At 35.9% G+C, this 13,858-nt stretch overlaps 1 protein-coding gene across 5 annotated transcripts in view; it reads left to right on the top strand.

Annotated features, from left to right (window-relative positions):
• Positions 1–13,858, top strand: part of NR3C2 (nuclear receptor subfamily 3 group C member 2) — a 389,957-nt gene that overhangs the window by 17,234 nt on the left and 358,865 nt on the right. The gene's annotated exons all lie outside the window — the stretch shown is intronic.

Below are 13,858 nucleotides of genomic sequence, written 5' to 3' on the forward strand. Positions count from 1 at the left end.
AGATGCTTTAATTTGCATTTCTCTAATAAGTAATGATTTAGAGTAATTTTTCATATGACTTTGGATTGCTTTGATTTCCTCATCTATAAATTGTCTCTACATATCCTTTGACCATTTGTCAATTGGGGAATGGCTTGTTGTAATTGTTAGGAATTCTTAACATCCAATCTGGATTTACCTCCTTTGAGTTCTCTACTACTAAGAAGTAAGAGTTAATAATCACCCTTCCATATACTTGCTCATAGCTATCAAATTCTCTTCAGTGTTGTCTTCTCCAAGTTTATAGCATTCACATCTTTAGTTGATATAAACTTTCCCACTTGAACTCTTCTTTACATCCATACAGTAAGTGAGAAGGACCAAACTATTTAATCAAATGCTAGATGATATGATATTGTTGATAATGGCTGTTATTTTAAGTAGGGGAGCCAGGATAGGCAGGGAATGTGTCATGGAAGAGGTAGGAACTGATACCTTTCTTCGCCTTCAAATACAACTCAATTCTCAAGTATCTACTTGGATTTGGGGAAAGAAGAGGAAGGTGAGCTGTCTGGAGTCACTTTTTTTGTGTTAGGCAGAAATTTTTGATAAGAATGAAAAAGCTAAATTGAAATTCTTTGAGTCATTAAATGAGTTTGAACCAGGCCAGGAGTGGAGAGGTTTTGACTTATGAATGATATAAAATAGATAGGTATACTTCATCTAGAAATGGTATATTTTGTGATTTGCGAGAGAGAGAGAGAGAGATGAGAGAGAGAGAGAAGAGGCAGGGCAAACAGTTGGCCAAAAGGCTGTTGTAAACTGAGCCTCAAAGCCCAAGAAGATATAGAGGAGCAGCAGCAACAGAATTTGTTGACTGATAAATACAGGGAATGAAGAAAAGAGTCAAATAAAGATTTTTGAGTTGTCAGTGATTAGAAAAATAGTGATGATAGGGTCAAAAATAGGAATGTTGAAAGGGATACCTGACTGGGTAGGAAAATAGTGTATTTATTTTTGTACGTGAAAATAGAATATTCACTTTGAGGTGACAAGGGGACATTCAGGTAGAAATATCCAATAATTATCTGTAAGCAAATGGATTTTTAGAAATGCTTTAGAGGTGATGGATTTGTAACTACATTTATGCCTATTGGAAAGCCCCAGCCACAAGTCATAAACAAGTTCTTAGCAGTATATTGGAGATAAGAAAACAGTACAGCTATTAAGGATGAGCATCTTCTTTTAGTTTCCTTGTGTGACCTTGGGGAAAGTGATTATAAATCAGAGCTCAATAGCTTAACAAAGAGAAAGGAATAAATGTTAAGAATATATTTCAATGCACTCTCCAAATAATTTCAAGGTAGAATTATAAATTAATCATGACTGATAACTGACAGTTTATATAGCTCCTTTTATTATCTCATTTGATCCAGTTGCTTAAGAGGCAGCTAGGGGCGCCATAGTGCACAAATCACTTAATCTCTTTCTTAATCCATTGGAAATGGATTTAGGTGCTTTATATAAAGTACAAAAGTCCTATCAAGTTGAAAAATATATATTTAAGGCAACAATTCTTCCCTTACCCATTTGGGATAAGCATAGATAAAATATTCTGAACTTCTGAAAAGAATTTGGTTATTCTTTTTTCTATAGAACTTAAGTGTGTTTGTTTATTTTTTGCTCAGAATTGTTATCTCAAGGAATTGAAAAATGTGCAGAATCCTGGAAGGAACGTTTTTTTGCTAGCTTTTACATCCAGGATTGTTGTGAGGATCAAATGAGATCATAATTTTAAGTCACTTATCACAGTGGCTGGCCCAGAATAAGCACTATGAATGTTAGCTGCTATGGCACCTTATGACATTATTAAACTCAGTTCTCATCTGAATTTTTATTGGACTTACATTGTTAATAGGAAAGAAAATAGATATTTAGGATCAACTGTGATAGCATCATGTCTATTTTTGTTGATTTTTCACCCTCATCTTTTGGAATCCCAAGCTTCATCAAGATCTTCCTCTAGAGGCGGCTAGATGGCACAGTGGATAGAGCACTGGCCCTGGAATCAGGAGTACCTGAGTTCAAATCCAGCCTCAGACACTTAATAATTACCTAGCTGTGTGGCCTTGGGCAAGCCACTTAACCCTGTTTGCCTTGCAAAAACCTAAAAAAATAAAAGAAAAAGAAAAAAGATCTTCCTCTAATCGAAGCTTCTGCAGGAGACCTCCCCTTCTCTTCAGTGCTTAGTGTCTTCTGTCTAAAATTGCCTTCAATTTGTATGAGCTATTATCGTTCTTGTACAGCCATGCCCAACCCTCTGGGACCTTGTGGACCATGATGTCCTTGGGATTCTCTGACAAAGATTGTGGAATGGTTTGCTATTTCCATCTCCAGTGGATTAAGACTTGTTCGCTATAGTGCCCCAGCTGCCTCCTAGGCAAACAGGGTTAAGTGATTTGACCAGGATAACAGAGCCACCAAATGATGGAGCCAGATTTGCATTCCAGTTTAGTTTATCAAGTAATCTAACTGCCAACAAAATATGCATATATGTATATACATATGTATGATATAGATGAACAAATTTACATAATACATATATATCGTATGCGTATTGCTTTTCTCTTTAGAGTGTGAGCTCCTTGAGTGCAGGGCCCAAGTTTTTGTGTTTGTATTCCCAATGCTTAGCAACAATGTTTGACGAATGCTAGGGGCTTCATAAATGCTTGCTGACTAAATTCATTTGCTGTTAGATAATTAGAAAACTAGATATAACCAATGGAAAAACAATCAAGTGGACAGTACCATTCTAGAGTCATTTTTTTTAGGTTTTGTTTATGCTATTTTGGCAGGGAAAATTCATGATTTCTATATTCTATACTGTGAACAATTCAATTACAACAAAGAAAATAGCCCATGGGGGCGGGGGGGGGGGGGACTTCTGCTTGAATGGACACAAATTAATTGAAGGCTATTGATTTTAAGCACAATAGACAAGACAAAAGAAAGAAAGGGATATTAGGGAATTTATTTTTAAATATTTAAAATTTTAAATTGTTTTAATATATTAATTTCTTTTCATATGCACTTATAATCTGTCCCTCCCACTGCTCCCCTTTAAGAACCCCCCCTCCATAAAAATAAAATCTTCATTTATTATTTTTTTTAAAATTTTATTATTTTAGGCAGTGGGGCTAAATGACTTGCCTAAGGTCACACAGCTAGGTAATAATATTAAGTGTCTGAGACCAGATTTGAACTCAAGTCCTCCAGACCCTGTGCTGTATTCATGTAGGTGCCCCAGCTGCCCCACTTTATTTATTTATTTTTAGGTTTTTTTTTTGCAAGGCAAACAGGGTTAAGTGGCTTGCCCAAGGCCACACAGCTAGGTAATTATTAAGTGTCTGAGACTGGATTTGAACCCAGGTACTCCTGACTCCAAGGCTGGTGCTTTATCCACTACGCCACCTAGCTGCCCCCCCCACTTTATTTTTTATTATTTTTTTAGTGTTTTTTTTTTTTTTGCAAGGCAGTGGGGTTAAGTGGCTTGCCCAAGGCCACACAGCTAGGTAATTATTGTCACCACCTAGCTGCCCCACCCCCACAATCACTTTAAAGGAGTTAACTGAATTTGATAAACTTCATATATAATAAAGAATATGGAAATACTTTTATAGTGCAATTGTTAGTTCAAGTTACCATCTTATTGTTACAGAGAGAAATCTCATGAAGAAAAATAGTTTTGTATCTAAAAATCAAAGTGAACATATTACCATAAACATTTGTAACTGTCTCTTTACTGTATATTGTTGTTCATCATTCTTCACTTGATTTATAAACAGATATAGTTCCTTTCCAGAAATGGATACTGTATTGTATTCCTAATAGCAGAGCAGTCAGTGAAATCTTTACCCCTATTATTTCTTAACTACTAAATTTGTGTATGTGTTCATGTCTTTGTGTGTGTGTTTCACTTAACTAACTACTATTTGTAACTACTATTAGAAAGATTTTGACATGGTTCAAATACCTACAGAGTTAAACTTCAGCAAACCAGAACACTTAACCAGACCATCTCATTTCCCTCAATGTTACTGAGATTGTTTCAGAAACCATAATAAGATTATCAACTACTGTTATTAAATACTAATTGTAGACTAGTAGACCCCTGGGAAAAAATGCCTGAAGATTCTAAGTGGCCAGCAAAAGTACTTATACTTTAAAGAGGGGAAAAGTTATAGCAAATTCTTATAAGTATATCATAAATTTTTGGAGAAAATGTTAAAAAGATCATCACAAATTCAGTTTGTAAATGGTTTAGAGATAATTGTATTTCTTAAACAGAATTGAAATCTTTAAATCAACTCTTGTAACCCAGTTTATCCTATTTTGCATTATCAAAGGGAAACAAAGATGTTTCACCCTGATTCTAATGAGGCTTTTGATTTGGTGCTCTATGGCCTGCCAGATAATAAACATGATCCCTAAGCCACCATGGATATCATTGTATACCTTCAAACGGGTAATAAGTTGTGTGCTTCAAGACAACTTGGGGTCCATTGGTGTCTAATAGTTGCTTTATCTTTGTTGTTATTGAGCAGTAGTGTTAGCTTTCATATGAAGATGATGCTACTGGCTCTCCTGACAGTAGGTTTTGAGTTGTGTATCCTGTGGTGTTGATGAATCTTTCTTAATCCACGAATGACTCCTGTAAGCACTTACTTAAGCTAAATGACTAGTCAGCCACAAGGTGTTGGCCATGGAATAAGGGAAATGGAAACAAACATGATGCGCATGGCATTGTGTTTGCAGGTTCTCAGGATAAATCTGTATAGTACAAGAGCATTAACATTTATTGTGTAAATGACAAGTTGAATGGAAAATAGTTTTTTAAAAGAGCACGATTCAAATGGATGCATTAAAGTAGCAGAAATAAGACACTAAGAGAATATGCTTCCCCCCAATTCTGGTGAAGAAAATGTTGCCCAAATACACAAAAAAGAGTAGCAAGGATGAGGCTCATAGTATTTTACTTTTTGATCATCAGTCAGCAACAGGATTGATGTCTATGGAAAACTTCAAACCTGGCCTCCATGAAGAAATCATTCTGCTATACTGAGGACTGGCCAATTCTTTAAAATATCATGTGCAGTTCTAGATTTTACAACTATGAGAAACTTAAAGATGGTTGAAAGGAAAACCACAAATATGAGTTAAAGCCTGTAAAATAATATCTTTAGGGCAATTTTATACTGATCTTCAAAAACATGAAGGACTTTTATATAGATGATGGTGACCAGCTGTTCCTCTCCATTGAGGAGAGGACAAGATGCAGCCTTATTTTATTATAGCATGAGAGGGTTTGGATTATATATGAAGCGTGTCCTGACAAAACTGCTAAACATTGGGATATGTTATTCAAGGAGAGCCTAAGGAATGTTTTACTTTGAAGAACTTTAAAAATAGAAATGATTCTCATCGTTTAGGATACTTCATATAAGCTCTTGTCTAGAGATAAAAGGCCTGAAAGTGGCAAGGGGGGAGGGGGAGAGGAGCTGGGAGAAATATTTTACTGAGTACTTTTTGATTGCCATGCAGTGTCTTAGTATTTCTTCTTCGAAAATTTAGCCCTATGATTTTTTGGGGGAGAGGATGACTAACTCATATTTACATAACATTTTAAGAGTTACAAAGGATTTATTCGACAACAAACTTGAGAAGTGAATGCTACCAAGTATCATCCTTAATTAATAAATCAGGAAAACTGGGAATGAATGCTTTACCAAGGGTCATATAAGTAGTAAGTACTGGAGTTAGAACTTGAACCCAAGTACTCTGCCCCTAGTTTTTTTCTTCTGTATCATGCTTCCTTTAATGTTTAGATTAAAGTTTTTGTATGTTGATGTTCAGCCTTAATTCCTCCAAAATTATTTCTAAAAGCATTGCAAAATAGCTAAATGTTTGTAGTGTCTCATGGTTAATTCCTTAATGTATAGGAAATGTGCCAAACTACATTCTCAGATAAGGCAGCAAGAGTACATCTGCTTGCCTCTAGGGGGCACCACCATTTTTATAACGATGAACTATCCAGTGTCTTTCCTTAGGACTCTTATCTCATAATGCTTGAGCTAAAAATTTATGAGGTGCTTAACTGAACTGCTTACCAGGCCATAGACAATGGGAAGAATAGTAGATACCTGGCAGTATTTGAGACTTTGTTGTTCTTGCTGAATGAGAACAGGCAAAAACTTGTAGAGAAAAGCAAAACCCAACATTTGTAGTGAAAGAGAATCCTAATTCCTAAATGTTACACCTCTGCCCACTTTACCCACTTTGTAGGCTGTGCCTAATGCATGTACAGTTCAGTAGGTTATAACTTGTTTGAATAAAAATAATAGTTTATTTTTATAAAGTTCATTTTATTGATGCCATTTCCACCTTCCCCTCTTAAGCAAAACCTACCTGATGATGTGACCTTCATGTGACAGACAATGCTTTCATTATTTTATCCTCATAGTCTTTTTTTATCTTTTTTGTTTTTGTGAGAATTGTTTCCCATTTCATCTCAATCATTTTATAGATGAGGAAACTAAGGTTATACTATGTTAAGTGATTTGCCCAAGATCACACAAATTTAAGTATCGGGTGTCTGAGGCCAGATTGAACCTTGGGTTCTCCTGCTGCCAGTATTGGTGCTCTATCCACTGTTCCATCTAGGTGTCCCTCCTAATAGTCCTTTGACTTTTTGTAGTGGGCAGTGGGGCATGTTTCACCATCTTTTCTCATGAACCTTCATTGATTTGTCAGATACTCTGAGGGTTCAGTTTTCTTTTTAATCTACTGACATTGTTATAATCTTAGCAACTTCAAGGGTACAGCTGGATTGGGTAGTAGAAAAAAATGATAGATTTGGTATTAGGAAGACTTATATTCTTCCTGAGTTCAAATTCCATCTCAGACACTTACTAGCTGTGTGAGCTGGACAAGTTACTTAACATAGTTTGCCTCAGTTCCCTCATCTGTAAAATGAGCTAGAGAAGGAAATGGCAAACCATTCCACTCTCCTAACCAAGAAAACCTCAAATGGGCTCACAGAGTTGGATATGACAGAAATGACTCAACAAGAACAAAGTCACAGCAAATGCTATTCTTAGATCTCCTTATTTTATTTTGTATCCTGCATAAAACATCTTCCCATTTTAATTTCTCGTATTCAGAATTTATTACTTGCATAGTAGTATTCTATTACATTTATGTGCCTTAGTTTTCTGAGTTTTTCCCTCAGTCTTTTCACATATCTTGGGCACTCACTTTGTTTTTATTTCTTTCTTACCATATCTTACCATATAAATGTCTTAGTATGTATTAGACCTAGGTTTTCCCCTCCTTCCTTCCCTTCCTCCTTCTTCCCTCCATTTTTTCCCCTAACTTTTCCTAATTGATTTCATCTGGGTAAAAACTCTTGAATTTTATGTAGCCAAGTAGTCTGATTTGTCTTTTATGATCCCCACTCTTCTTTGTTAAAAATGATTTTTTTAGCCATAGTTATCAAAGTTCCCTAACTGTGATATTTTATGTGTATATATAGATGATGTGATTTTTCATGTGCTCATTATATATCTATTTTAGCTTATTTTATTGGTATAATGGTGTAAAATTTTGGTCCAAACCTAATATCTGCCCAACTATTTTCCAGTTTTCCCAAATAGTTATTGCAAACAAAGAGCCTATTCTCAAAAGAATTTTTTCCCAATACTAGGCTAATGTAGTAGCTGCTTTTTTGTTTTTTTTCTAGTCAATTTTTTGACTAGTCTATTAAAAACGTTTTTATGGTTTTTTAACCAGTATCAGATAGTTTTGCTTTATAATATAGTTTTGGTGTAATTTAGCTTGAGTTCTGGTACTATGCCTCTTTCTTTTCTTCTTTTCCCCATTGACTTGCTTGATTCTGGCTCCTTTGTTCTTTGACATGGGTTATGCTATTTTATCAAGTTCTAAAAAAATCTCCTTAATTTCCTAAACATTGATTTAGAATGTAATATTTTTATTGTTAGTTATGACTCTGCTCAATATAATAATTATTTATATTTATATGGTCTGGCTATTATTTATATTTATATATAATTTCAACAATTTCTTTATTTTCTAATATTTCTATATTTCCTAATATTTCTGTATTTTCTAATATTTTCTATATTATATTTATGTTTATATGGTCTGACTATGAGCAGTGAATATTTCTAATTTCTTTTATCTCTGTAAAGTGTTTTCTGGTGGTATTTATATAATTTTTAAATGTGTCTAAGGACGCTAATTCCAGATATTTTGTATGTTTTATAGTTATTTCACTTTCAAAGGAAATTTGGCTTATGGTTTCATCCTGGTTTTTCTTAGCATTGTATAAAATAACTGTTTTTTGTAGTTTTATTTCGAATATGCTATTTGACTGTAACTATTTAAATTTGTTTCATTGATAGTTCTCTGGGATTTTCTAAGTCTCTCTTCGTATCCTATGCATATAGGTATACTTTCCTTTATCACTATTGATTATGTCATTAAGTTTTTTCTTATTGATATAAGAGAATTTCTAGTATAATTCTAGAATAATCTCAAATAATAATAAGAAGAGGTTACCTTCCTTGCTTTACCTCTACTTGTTATTCTATATTGAAAATGTTGCTGGTTCTCATAGTTCCAGCTATATCAGAAATTAAGAACATTTATATGTAAAGGAAAGTAATATATCACACATATCTCTCTTTATATATGTGTGTGTGTGTGTGTGTGTGTACACACACACACACACACACACACACACGATGTTTATAAGGACAAATAGCTCCAAAAGGTCTTTAGACCATCCCTCTGGTAAGTGATTCACTCAGAGTCATCCAGCTTCTTAGGATAGAACTTAGGATAGAATTAGAATTTTGGTCTTCTAATCCCCAGTTTGTACTTCAAAAAATTGCATATATTTTTAGTTTTCCTACAATTTTCCTCTTGGTCACAGGAGAATAAGGTTGGAGACGAAGGAGAGATTGAGAAAGGGTCTTGCTAGATGGATAGGAGTTAAATAAATAGTGATAGTCTTTCAAGTTTATGTTCTTTTAGTTTAAGGAAGAGACTAAAGTCCCTGAAATATAAGGATGTTGATCCCATTAGCAGAAAAAAGGAAGAAGTAAGGTGGGTTGGAAGGAAGTCATTCCATTTTGGACATATTTAATTTGAAGAATCTGAAGGAACATCAGTGAGGTATTTGGTATTGTGGCTCTAGTGTTTAAAATAGATTTGGGAATCATCTGCATTGAAATTGTTATTCAATCTCTGGAAATTTATGAGATCATTGTAAAGGGGATGATATTTAGCAAGAAGAGGTTTCAAGATGCCTGAACTTAGTGGACAGAAAGATAGGATCCAGCAAAGTGTCTGGGAATGACAGAAAATAGGTAGATAGAATACAAATGGCGAGAGCAGTTTGCCAGAGAAGAAAGGTCCAGAAGTGGATGTTAGACCATGGCAAAAACCATGAAGATGTCAAGAATTAATGCTGAGGTGGCAGCCAGGTGGTGCAGTGGATAAAGCACCCGCCTTAGAGTCAGGAGTACCTGAGTTCATATCCAGCCTCAGACACTTAATAATTACCTAGCTGTGTGGTCTTGGGCAAGCCACTTGACCCTACTGCCTTGCAAAAACCTAAAAAAAAAAATTAATGCTGAGAAAAAGCCATTTGGATCTAACCATTAGAAGATTAACATTGGATGGACCAATTTTATTTGACTGATAAGTTAGCTTTTCTAGTTTTCCCTGTGGTTCTTTTTAAACAGCCTTTCCCCCAATAATTTTTGTTCTTGGATTAATTGAAAGCTGGAGCTACTGTGTATGTTTTTTTTCTTTATTTTAATTATTTGTTTTAATTATCTATTTTCATTTTTTTCTGACCAATACCTAGTGGTTTTGGTCATGTTTTATAATAGTGTTTGAAATGTTATTGCTTGGCCTCTTTCATTTCTGTTTTTTCCATTGGTTAACTTAAAATTCTAGATCCTTTCCTTTGAATAAATTTTGGGAATTCTCAGTGCCTTTCCTTCCCTTTTACTCCTTTCCTCTTCCCCTTCCTTTCTTTCCCTTCGGTTTCCCCCCCTCTTTCTGTTTCTTTCTCTTTCCCACTCTCCTTCCTTTTGCTTCTCTTCTCTCTTCACCCCTGGTATTTTTCTCATTTTCTTTCTCCTCCCCCCCTTCCTCTCATGTTTTCTTTATTCCCTAAACTAACCTATTAACATTTGCCTCTCTTTCCCCTCCTCTCTCTTTCCTTCTTTCCCTCCTCTATTCCCTCTTTCCTCCTTTTACTTTCCTTCTCTCCCTCTCCTTTGTCTCCCTTTCTCTTTCTCATTAGTTTATTCATGTGTAAAATGAAAGGTTGGATTTGATGTCCTCTAAAGTCCCATTAAGCTCCAAATTGGTGAACCTATGATCCAGTAAATGAAGCCTTTAATTAAAAAATAGCACCACGTTGGTGTTCCCAAAGCATTTCCCTACTATTTGCAGCACCAAATTCTTAATTTCCTGCCTGAGATTTACTTCGAAAAGGGTTTATGCTTATGTCTCAGAGACTCTTGAGGAAGAGATTTGGGGGAAAGAAAATATCCAACTCTCTTCTGATGTTTTGGCCATACTATAGTACTTCTCTGCATACTCTTTGGCCTACTCTTCTGTCTCCATGCTGAAGAAATTTTCTTTCGCATATTCTCAAAATATTGACTTACTGGACTGGGCTTCATATTGGATATGATTTGTTAGTGTCTTATGGAGTAAACTTTTCCTTTCTGATTTTCAAATTTACATGTAATGACCATTAACTCTTAGTTTCTTCTAAGACCTATTTTAAGTCAGCCAACCTGCAAACACTGCATCTCTAATGAGGCATTGGGTACTGAAACTTCAAAGCGGTTACAAGACATTGTTTCTGTTCCTCAGAAATTAAAATCTACTTAGAGAGACACAATCTATGGATAAAATATAATACAGTTTATATCATATATGAAGGTTGGTTGAAGAAACTAAGAATGAGGAAAAAAAAGAAGAGTTTGGAAGACAATAGCTTGTATTAAGTTATTTGATGGGTTTTCATTTGGAAGAGACATTAGATTTGTTCTGCATGACTTAAGAAGGCAGAACTTGAACCAAGAGAGATAGAAGTTTTCAAGAGGCAAAGATTTGGTGTATGAAGAAATATCTCAAAAATTACAATTATCCAAAGATGGAATGTGTTCCTTTTATAGGTAGTGAGTTCTCTATAACTGGAGGTATTCAAGCCAAAAAAGAAAAAAACAACAACCAGATGAATATTCATCACATATGTTGTAAAAGGGATTTTTTTCATTCAAGTATGGGTTGGACTATAGATGGGCCTATAAAAGTCCCTTTCAGTTTTGAAATCTGTAATCTATTAAGGAGTAGAAGGACCAAGTACTATAGGAATGTGGTGGAGTGACCACTATAGATTCATGGAAGACTTTCCATAGGAATTTTTGTTAGATTTTGAAAAAAATGAGTAGAATTTAGATTAAGTAGAAGGATGGGGATTTCAAGTAAGTGAAACGCCATAAGTAAATATAAGCAAAGTCTTATTTTGCAGAGGATATTCAGGGAACAATATAGTTTGACTGTGGAGAAACAGTGGGAGATAAGGTTTTAGACATGACTATGGTCAGATTGTGCAGACACTGAAAGCAATATCAGAGTTTCTATTTTATTCCAAAACCAGTAGGAAACCATTGAAGGGCTTTAACTAGGGGAGTGACCAAAAAATGAAATCAAGAGAAGGATTTAGTTTTGCAAGAATGAACTAAGTTTTCAATAGAATCTGAGATGGGTGAATTTAGGAGTGATTCAGATGGACTAGGGGTGTTTAGAGGAAAAATATGACTCCTATTTAGAAAAAAAATAGAAAAACAGAGAAGAATGCCAAGGGAATATCAGCTGAGGAGAATAATCATAAGCAAATGAATAGATATGGAATCAGCACAATGGACCCTCTTGGAATGGTGAGTTTAGTCGACTAGGGGAGGGTTTTGTTTAGAAACTGTAGGCTCAGTAGGTTGGAGATCAAGGATTGAAATCTTTAATATGGGGTTTGAATTTTGCCCTGGAGGAGCATGTGACTGTGTGGTGTGATGGAAGTGGTAGCTTAGGGAAGTTAGTGTCCTGGTGTCCTGTGGAATGATTAGAATGGGAAGAAATAGGAAATGAATTAGGAGACTATTTTATCAACTCCAGGATTGAGGTGATAGGGACTCAGAATGAAGTGTGGAAACCTTGCGAATGGAGAAGAGCAAACTGGTGCAGGAAATACTTCAAAAAGAGGAATCCACAGGATCAAGTGATTGTCTGCATGTGGTGCTAAAGGGAGGGATTGTTTGAGTTGACATAAGCTCTAAATAAGTGATTTGAAGAATTTTGGTGACTTTTAATAGAAACAAAATTTAGGAGAGAAGACTAGATATGTTTAGGAGAGAGAGCTTGGTGCAGTGATCCTAAACTTGGGATCATGGGCTCTCAGTTGGGATTTTTCTAGTCTACCACCTTAACCTATGTGGAGCTCTGGTTCTGAGGAAGTTGGACTGCATGACCTCTCAGCTTCTTGCTTGCTTTACGATCATTATCCTATGTTTAACCTTGTCATACTGAGATGTGGGCATGCATTGGACATGGCCAACCAGGAATTGTCCACGATGGGAATTGAACTGAGGAAGAAAAGTCTGGCAGGCACTGCAACTGTGTGACTGTTCCAGTTTTCGGCCAGAAAAGCGGTTCTGGTCAGGTAGGTTGCAGAATCTGAGAAGGTCAGCACCATAGGTGCTGGAGGATGACCCATGGCAGATATTGTTATCGAGAAGACTTTGTACTTCTTGCTCAATTTAGGTGGATTTGAGCACAACATTAAATTCATCCTGAAACAAATCAGAGGGCTGGAGTTGAATCTTTTTCTGCATTAAGTCAGGACAGTAATGGTAAAATCACCTTAGAAGTTGGGGGTATGATAGCAGGATGTAAAATGTAAAAAAGGTCTGGCTGGTAATGGAAAATTTCGGGCTAGGATTCTAGAGGGAGAGAACTAGGCTCAAGATGTAAATTTGAGACACATCTGCTTAGTGGTAAGAAGCTTTTGAGAGGAGATGAAATCTTGTGGAAAGGGATTATAGAAAGAGAACAGGGGAGAAAACTGAATGTTAGCCAAACTTGATTGTGTTGCTTTTCTAGATAGGGTTAGATTAATGCTCCTCTGGAGGTATGGAAAACTATAGGCCACTTATCTCCTTATTCATAGCTATTAATCAGTTCAAAATGGTGACCCGTGGTCATAAATAGACATTTTAGCAGGCGCACACATCGGATCAGTATCATCCCACTCCCCTTTGTTTCTTTCCCTCTCTCCTTTTCGTCTTTCTGTCTGTCTGCTCTGGCCGGCCCCTGGCACCTGGCCCTGCCTGGTCTTTCAGCCCTGCCTTGAGGCGCAAAGCCAGAGCAGCTAAGTGAGCTGTAGCTGCTTGTGTGGTTGGTTGCCAGCCAGGAGCTTAAGCAGATGTTTCCAAAGAAGCTTTCCTCACACCTGCCTGGTTCTTAAAGGGTCTTTCAGGTTCATTTCACCCAACCACAAAAACCTGTAAAGATATTATGATAAAACCTGAGCTATCCAGTTGCTAGTAAAGTAGGACTCAAACAATCAGCACCACAGTGATTTTGAGGTTGGAGAAGTTAATCAGAACATGAGGCTCATGGAGCATTGTTGGTTATTGTGGTATTGCTGTGTTCAGAATGAGAAAACATTATAGGAATGGCAGTTTCCATACTTGAAAGCTGGATCACATCCACATCC

This window comes from Macrotis lagotis, chromosome 3 (genome assembly GCF_037893015.1).
Source record: "Macrotis lagotis isolate mMagLag1 chromosome 3, bilby.v1.9.chrom.fasta, whole genome shotgun sequence".
Classification (NCBI taxonomy): Eukaryota; Metazoa; Chordata; class Mammalia; order Peramelemorphia; family Peramelidae; genus Macrotis; species Macrotis lagotis.